The sequence below is a fragment of the Falco biarmicus genome, chromosome 11 (genome assembly GCF_023638135.1).
Source record: "Falco biarmicus isolate bFalBia1 chromosome 11, bFalBia1.pri, whole genome shotgun sequence".
NCBI lineage: Eukaryota > Metazoa > Chordata > Aves > Falconiformes > Falconidae > Falco > Falco biarmicus.
This window is the reverse complement of record NC_079298.1, coordinates 12,902,522-12,910,905: the sequence shown is the minus strand read 5'-3', so window position 1 is coordinate 12,910,905 and position 8,384 is coordinate 12,902,522. Positions and strand designations below refer to the sequence as shown.

At 48.2% G+C, this 8,384-nt stretch overlaps 1 long non-coding RNA gene across 2 annotated transcripts; it reads right to left on the bottom strand.

The window, feature by feature from the left end:
• Positions 1 to 61: 61 nt before the first annotated feature.
• Positions 62 to 8,357, bottom strand: LOC130157022 (uncharacterized). Of its 2 annotated transcripts, XR_008824685.1 has the most exons (6): positions 5,662 to 8,357; positions 4,097 to 4,445; positions 3,322 to 3,463; positions 2,851 to 3,036; positions 2,542 to 2,581; positions 62 to 1,429 (listed from the first exon to the last, which is right to left on the bottom strand). It is a non-coding gene; the product is annotated as an uncharacterized LOC130157022 (long non-coding RNA). The 2 variants fall into 2 exon arrangements; XR_008824684.1 differs by having other exon boundaries at positions 62 to 2,581.
• Between the last annotated feature and the right edge of the window lie 27 nt (positions 8,358 to 8,384).

The window sequence follows — 8,384 nt, the reverse complement described above, 5'->3', positions numbered from 1 at the left end:
TGGGGGGGGGGGGGGGGGAAGAAAAGGAAAAAAAAAAAGAAAATATTGAGACCATGCTTGGAGGGATGACACTTTTCACAGCTAACAGCTGTTTCAGAGTGAAAGATGTACCAACCCTAATTCTTGCATTTTTGTGCTTCCCGGGGTGAGCCTTGCTATGTCAAGGTGTTTCATTTCACCTATTTTTTTAAACACTTGCTTTTAGCTACTTCAACTACCTCCTCCCTTGAAACATGCTTGAGATGAGTGCCTGGGATCCTGGGGATGTCCGTGTCTCTAATGCCCCCTGCCACTTTCTGTTACATCAGGGAGCTCTGTTTGCTTTGGATCTGTAAAAGGCCAACTGACCGGTCCTAACAGCTCATGTTCTGCTGATATCAGTTCTTCTCGAGAGTTTTATTTGCTCCTGATGCTGTGGCTATACAAAGTCTAAACTGCAAACTGAAAAAAAAACCCAAACCAACCCTGCAAAATAAAGTAAAACCAAACACAAAAGCTGGATTGTCTGATGACGCCACCTCTCAACCTTGCTCACTTATTTATCTGGCCACAGAATGAAATGGGGGTTGAGGAGAGAAGATTTAAATTCTTATTAAAATCAGGAGGAATGAGGAAAAATGATCAAAGCAAAGACTGCAGCCAGGATACGGTGCTGGAAGTGAGAGAAACTAGTAGAAACAAAGCCCTTCTGGCCCAAGCAGCATTGCTACCTAATTCTCCCAGATAGACCAAAGCCTGGGACTTTGGCCGGTGCCAGGTGGCTGCACAAGCGCTCTGCAAACATACAGTGCTGGTCTGCAAGGGCTGAAGAGCCTGAGCCAACAGCTTACGGTCAAGGAGCCACGGAAGGGTCTGAAACCCAGTAGCACTGGGCTGGTGGGTTTGGGAAGGAGCCGACGTTCTCTCTCCGGCCCGGAGGAGGTCTGGAGGAAGAAGTCTTCTGCAAACCTGAAGTTATGCCCTACTAAAGGCCTTTCCCTCCTTGAGTCTCTCAGCATCACCCTCCCCACTTTTCCCCCACATTCATGCAGCAATGCCAACTCACATCATGGACAATCTGTCTCGAGAAGGACCCTGAGTTTTACTCAGGAAGGTGCTTTGCTCTCTGCCAAGCCGAGGCACTTGCTCTTTAAATTCCTGAACAGACTCCTACATCTGGTCCAAACCTGTATCTTGTTTCCCCCACGCCTCGTCCACCTTCTGGACGTGTCTCCACCTCATCCACTCCAGTGCCAGGAGAGCTTTGGCTGAGCTGCAGGCCAGGGCTGAGAGCACCCACGCACGCCGCTTCGGTATCTGCTGGATCATGGTGAGAACTTCCCTTTGGGTGCTGGGTGCAGGAGGTAATGCTGCAGGATCCTGAGACCTAATGACTGGCTGGAGGTGGGAGGAGCAGTAAATCCGTTCCAGAGCAACCCACAAAGAACAGCTGGAATGTAGAGCACAAACATGTATGGGGAAATTCCTTTTAGAAATGGGACTCTCTCACTTCATTCAGCCTTGCAAAGATATAAGGGGGTACATGAGCAAATGTCACTGTCCTTTCCTTGCAAAACAAGGTCTGCGTGTGCCCAGATCTAGACAGGAATACTGCCTGGGCAGGTTACCTGTTTTAATAGTGAGCTCCAATCTTCCCTGTGGGAGGTTGGCTACAAATCCTTTGCTCCTGGCCTGAGATAGCCATGCTCACTTGGCAGACCCCCATCAGGGAGAAGCCCGGTGCTGGTGCTGCCCAGCAGCACTCCTGCAGAGCCAGGGCATCCTCTGGGAACAGGGCTGTGCCGCGAACCCCCTCCCTGCTCAGTGCCGAACCGAGGATGGGGAGCCAGGCTGAGCAGCCAGGACCCGCCGTGTGTCTCAGACCTGCTTGTGACCACGCGAGGTGGCTGGATGACCACAGCGTCCCTGCGCAGCCCCAGGGAGACAGATAAATCACAAGAGCCCTCTCCTCCTGTTGCAGAAATGCTGCCTCCAGCCCCAGTGCCCGGAGAGATGTGCAGGCTTGGAGAAGGCATGGATCTTCGCTAACACTGTGCCTTGTTCCAAGGCATGCTTGCTTATTCAAAGCATTTTAGTCTCCTCCATCACTCCCACCTTCCTTTCCAGCATCTTCTTCTGCCCTTGAGAGTGAAGGATGGGTCACAAAACAGCACACAGTGGTCACGGTGAGGTGGGAACTAAACAGTGCGAACAGTACATCTACATGTAACCACAGAAATGCTTAAATTCAGTTTTCCCCGCAAGTGCTTATAGGCAATAAAAACCCCCCCAGCCTTCTTTTCCCGTTGCTTAACTGGAAGAAACGATGAGGAACAGGAGTGAAGACAAACCGGTTACCATTCCTCACCACTTATGCTGAAAGAAAATTAAGCTTTCCACTACTCACTGCACCATTAAACTGCAGAGCCCACCGCCACTGGATGGTGAGGAGATCCGGAGAGTGAGCGAGCTCAGGAAGGGGCCCAAGAAGCTCACAAAAAAGATCTTTCCTGGCAGCGACTAAGACCGATGGCACAGCCAGAGAGGGAGTCTTGTACTTACCGGCTTACACTCTCCCACAAACACCTGCTCCTGCCCACTGCTGGAAGTAAAATACCGGGGTAAATACCGGGGTAAACAGCTCTTCGGTCTCATGTCATGCAACACATATCATTGACCTATAGTTATTGGACTCCTTTGGTCCAGCATTAGTTAACTCTCATTCCTTTCTTTTGTGGGTTTTTTTTGACTCAGTTTAGCTCTAACAAAGCACAGTTGGGACAGGGATTAGATTTTTGCTGACTGTTTTTAAACAGCATTTATTGCCAGTTTATTGAAATGGCGGTCCAGAGTCTGCAGGTTGCCACCTACTTTGCTTTGTGCTTCAGGGACTTAAAAGTCATCAAAGCGAAGGCAGGTTCCCAGAAATCACACATTTCTCTTCATGCTGTGGGCAAGTGTCTCCACCTCCTTCACAAAGCAAAGGCACAGCTCCTCCTGCCATGGCAGAGCCACGCGTTGGACAGCCACCAGCAGCCTCACGGCTCCTTCCACAGCCTGCAAAAATTAAGAATGGTGCTGAATCAGAGCACCGGGGGAGGCACAAGAGAGAATGCTGTCTTCTGCCATTATAGGAACAGAAGACAAAGGAAGACACGCAAGGGGACAGTTGTCAGGCTGGTGGACACCAGCCTAGCTGCACCACATGCAGGGTAGCAAAATGGTGTATGCAAACTGCGTTACTGAACAAGCTCCCACTCTCATCAGGAGATGCAGACAAGCCTCGGGACAAGGTGCCAGTCTTCTTCTGCTGAGGCTTAATTAAGCTCTTTTGCCGCTGACCTCTTTCAGCCTCTTGTCCCAAGGTTCTCCCTAGTGCCCTCAGTGCTTCAGTTCTTCTCTGTCGGCTCTTGTGACCATGCTGACCGGCACCACACCAGCAGGGAAGTCTAAGACATTGTGTAAGTGGTACAGGAGGTCTCAGCTGAAAAAGATCACACAGAACATGCAAAACAGGAAAATCTGATGTGCTGGGCCAGCAGTGACTTTCAGATGATGATCTGGGTTGTAGGAATTGTAGACTGGAGCTGCTGGACCAGAAGAGACCATGATAACATGCTGCTTTCAAAGTGACTTTTGATGGAGAAGTTTGAGAGCCACATGACTGCTAAGACCAGAGAGAGACCCATGCCTTCACCTTTCAGTCAGGTGGAGGTTAGATCTGCTTTAGGAGAGACAGATAGGAGTATCTGATGGGATTCAGAATCTCCATCTACGTTTCCCATACCCCAGGAAAAATCCTAGCTATCTCTTCAAGCTAATCCAGATGTCTAGTTCTGTAACACCATCTTGGGGATTTTGGATCCCAAAGGGCCATTGCTAGAGGGATGGAGGACCCTTACTGTTTGCTGGAAGCTATAAAAAATTGCCTTTTTCTGCAAATCACAGGCAACGGGCCTTTCTGCTATTTGCAGTCTTGGGAAATGTAAGATGGCCACATTCAGAAGAGCCTGGCCTTCTACTAAGGTCTATCACCCCTCTGACAACTATCTTCACAGCCACTCTCAAGAGTAGTTCATGGGCTTTTGACAGGACAGACGATGCAGGCGAAACTCACCCATGAATGACTGGGACAGACGTTCCACTAATTGCTGCCCCATAATAAGCCAAACACCTGCAGCTCAGATGAGGTGGGGGCATAAGAAGACACACCCACAGACCTCTCCTCTGCTTTCTTCCCCAGACGGAAGGCCAAGTACTGCACATGGTTTGGGGAATGTTCAAGAAACCAAAATATCTTGCTCTGGCTCTGCCCACAGACATCACCATGGATGCATCCAGACCTCGGTGAAGATTACCAAATAGCTTCCCAGCACAGTGTGGTTAAAGGCTGGCCCCAGCACGGGACAAAGGATCACATCCAGCCTTAGCTTCCTCCATTTAGCAATGAATTCGGTGTGGTAAACCTAGAAGGAAACACAGAGGAGATGACAAACGTCTGTTGGACAGCAGTGACAGATAATGTCTACAGCATGGGAAAAGGAGGAAAGAAACTTCCCTGGCTACAACTGGAAAATAAAATATAATCTGAGCTGTGCTTTGAAAGAGCCAATGGATTTTGTTCTTCCACCCTTAGTCTCCTCTCAGAATACCAAGTGCTAATGACCTAGACATTAATGCTAGGTGGGCACTTCAGAGCTGATTTCTTCAAGTAATAACCCAGTCCTTCCTGTGAACAGTTTTGTCTTTGAATTTTACTGAATCGATCGACGCTTGTTTGAAAAATTCTGTGTAGCTGCCTAAAAAGTCAAATTTCCTAAGTGTTTTGGAACCTGAAGAATGCAGGAGACATGAATTCAAAATATTTTCACAAAACCTTCTTTCATTTTGCATGAGGATACAGGTAAGACAGAGGAGCAGCAGAGGACAGCTAGGCAAGCGGGAGGGCTTCCCCCCAGCACGCAGGAGGCACAGCTTCAGGCTTGTGCTGTAGATCTGAGATCTAGATTTGTCATCTGGTTTACCACAGCTTTGCTGAGCATCACGCGATGAATGAATCCATCCTCAAAGAGCTGTTCCACTTTGTCTTAGTAAACAGACGTGGATGGGCCACAGTATGGTGGCCTCTGCAGCCATATTCTGGTTACAGGGACACGTTTGTCTGTGGACCTGCCCCTTTTCTGCACAACTCCAAGTTCTGTCTAAAAGGATCTTCCACATCTCTCACAAAAGCCCCGGCTACGAGGCTATTTTTCAGTCTGACCTCAATTTCCATCTGCAGTCAGAGATCTTTCCTGCTGAAAGTTCAGCAAACAAGATGGGTTTCCAGGAAATACAGTCAGTGTATCTAACCTGATTATTTTTTTTTTTTGTCTGAAAGAAAAGCTGATAGCTAGCCAAAAGTTTTGAATCAGCTCTTGTTTGCAGTGGATGAAAAAATGTGAATATGGCTTCACTGAAGAAAAACAATTCAAAATTTCTCTGAGGCAAACAAGCCTTTTTAACAGTTCTCTTTTGGGCTGGTTTTTTTTGTTTGGTTTTTTTTTTTTTTTCTGGGGGGGGAGAGGAATCTGTTTTTATCTAAAAAAAACCCAAACCCATTTCCTTCCAAACACCCCTGTCAGCCCAGTGGCCATGCATTTTTGCAGGAGTTTTTTTTCTTTGCCCTATAATCTGTCAGACCTGCTGCAAGTGAGAGTGCACATCCATCAAGGGAGCGGCACCGATGGTGCAGGCTGGCGGCACGTTTCCTCTGCGGGAGGGATGCAAGGGTGTCCCAGGGAACACCAGGGCACCAGCACAGCTCCGGTTCTTCAGCCTTGCAAAACACCAGCTGAAAGGGGATACAATTGCTCTCTATAAATAGATCAAGGACGAGGGAGGCAGTGAAAAATACCCGAGAGGAGAGGTGCTATTTAAGCTCAAGGACAGGAATAAAATGAGGATAACCTGGACGTGAATAAACAGCATGGGAAATATGAAGGTTTCCAACCATCAGAGCCAGGGAAAAGAGGAGCTGGCCAATAAAAACAAATGCAAACATAAAACTCAGCTGGTTTTAAAGAGGAACTGACCAGTTTGCGGGCAACACTGGACTTTGCTGTCCAGGAGAATGCTTCCTCTCCTGTGTTGCTGACCCCAGATGAGTTTATATGAAATCCACCTAATCCAAAGAGTTCACAACCACAATTTTTGACTCCTAAGGCCTCTGCTTTATAGTTCAAGCAAGATCTTCACTCATGACAATAGCATTTAATGTTTGAAATTAAGGATTTTCACCAAGACACAGAAAGAAGAAAAAAATGAAGCCTCACCTTTAGTGGCTGTTGTTATGCTCTTTCTGCTTAGAAAACGCAGGGCAAAGGATAATCTTTCTTCCCCACCCTCCCTAACTAAAAACCTCTATGTGAACATCTACTACCTTGGCCTCTTACCACTTCTTGCAAAGCATGACTTTGAAAGAAAAGCCTAGCTGCTTTATTTCCAGATGATCCATTTCCAATCCTGAATCCGTCACAGAGCTCAAAGCAATTGCTTAGAAACTTTAGGGATCTCTCACTACATCTAGTAAAGAAAAAAAAAAAAAAAGAGAATAAGAAAAAGATCACATTACCACCACTGCTCCATGCTGATCCCAGAGATCTTTGGCAGACCTGGAAAGGCGACAGAATTAATCAGCTTTGGGACTGTGGCAACAGAAAACAATTAACAAAATGCACAGACAACCCATTGTCATGGAAACCCTGTGACCCTTCTGGGAACAAGCTGTAGTATCACCCAGCTGACTCCCCTGGGTTCACACACGCTTACAGGTACATCAAAAAAGCTTACATTAAAAGCATGCCACCATGCCTAGGCACTCTGGCACCTAGACAAAGATCATGGCAGTCTTCTAAATTCACTTGCTCCCGATTTGGTGTGTCTCTGTCTCTCCTGGAAGGGCAGATACTTCACACCACACTGCACCGGCACGCAGAGACCTCTGCATTAACTTGGCCCATGATGTTCTGGGTACCAGAATCTACCTGATGGGGAAAGTAGCCCGTGTCTTTCTGCGCTGATCATGGAGACATGCTGGCCCTGCCACAATGTGGATCCTTGAGCTCTTAAAGTAACCTCTAGCTGCATAGCCCAGGGTAACACTGTGCTAAGCCCAGGTGGTGCTGAGGCAGCACATATTAATCTGGCTCAGCATGTGCTGCACAGCCCCTTGGCGGTGCCAAGTCCCATGGCCCACGCTGAAATGGGGGGTTTACTCACAAGCAGTCCACCAGGTGAGCAGCACCACCCGAGAAAACCCCTCTGGTGAGCAGCTCATCTACCATGTAGTTGATCTTGGGTGGTGCGAAGGGAACAAGCTGCAAGAAACCCATCCCTGTTCAAGAGGCAGCAAGGACAGATGACTCACAGAGCCCTCTGGGAACCTCACCCTGCCTCACTAGTGAGGTCAGTGGGAAGTGGTGGGAAGCTCGGGTCTTGCTGCTGGAGGACAACAGACCTCATTTTCAAAGGGACCTGGGCTAGCACCATCTGCCCGCTGTTCTTTCCCGTCTCCAAAGCATTAACACATATTGTGGCCTGGTACAGGCTCTACTCCTCCACATATTAAAGAAGAATGTTTAGAGGTTTCAAATCACCAAGTATTTTTAACTCATTTGCATCACTGGAACAGCTCCCACATAGAAATCCCCATTGGTGGAACCACAGAATAATCTAGGCTAGAAGAGGTCCTTGGGGGCTCCAACCCCCTTCTCTCTTACTCACCAAGAAATCTGTAAACTGCATTGAACAGCTGTGTGGAAACTGTTAGGAGTTTGACATTTATGGGAGAACCAAACATGACAGAAACCAGTGCTTTAGAAAAGGGGTGACTCAGAAATAACTGAAGGTCATTCTCCTGCCTGCTGGGCCAGAAATGTAAGCAAGATCACCTTGGTTTGGGAAACAAGCTATCACATTTGCCTTGCTCTTCATGATCCTTGCAGCAGGGAGGGATGGTCCCTGTTTTATGGGCAGCAAAAGTCGAGATGGGAAGTGACTTGTCCAGACTTTGTAAGAGGCAGGATAACAGCTCCAGGCAACCGTGGGCATGAAACCCCACCATATGCCCTGCATCCTGGAGGAGCTTGCTTGCTTGCTGGATGGCCTGTTTCATGCTGGACAAGGACTGGAAGTAGCTGTTTCCTTCATATTACACAGTGCTTTGAAGTGGTGTAAACCTGTGAGAAGCCATCGTGTGAGACGTACAAGATTGGACCGTTCCCAGGGCTCAGGGAAGCAGCAACTGAGGTCTCCTGGGTTGGAGGAACGGTGGGAGCAATGGGCCTGGTGGAAAGCAGTGCTGCCCAGGACACAGGTCTGCCGCAGTGGCCCTTGGTTTGGTGTTTCTGACACCACCTCCTGAC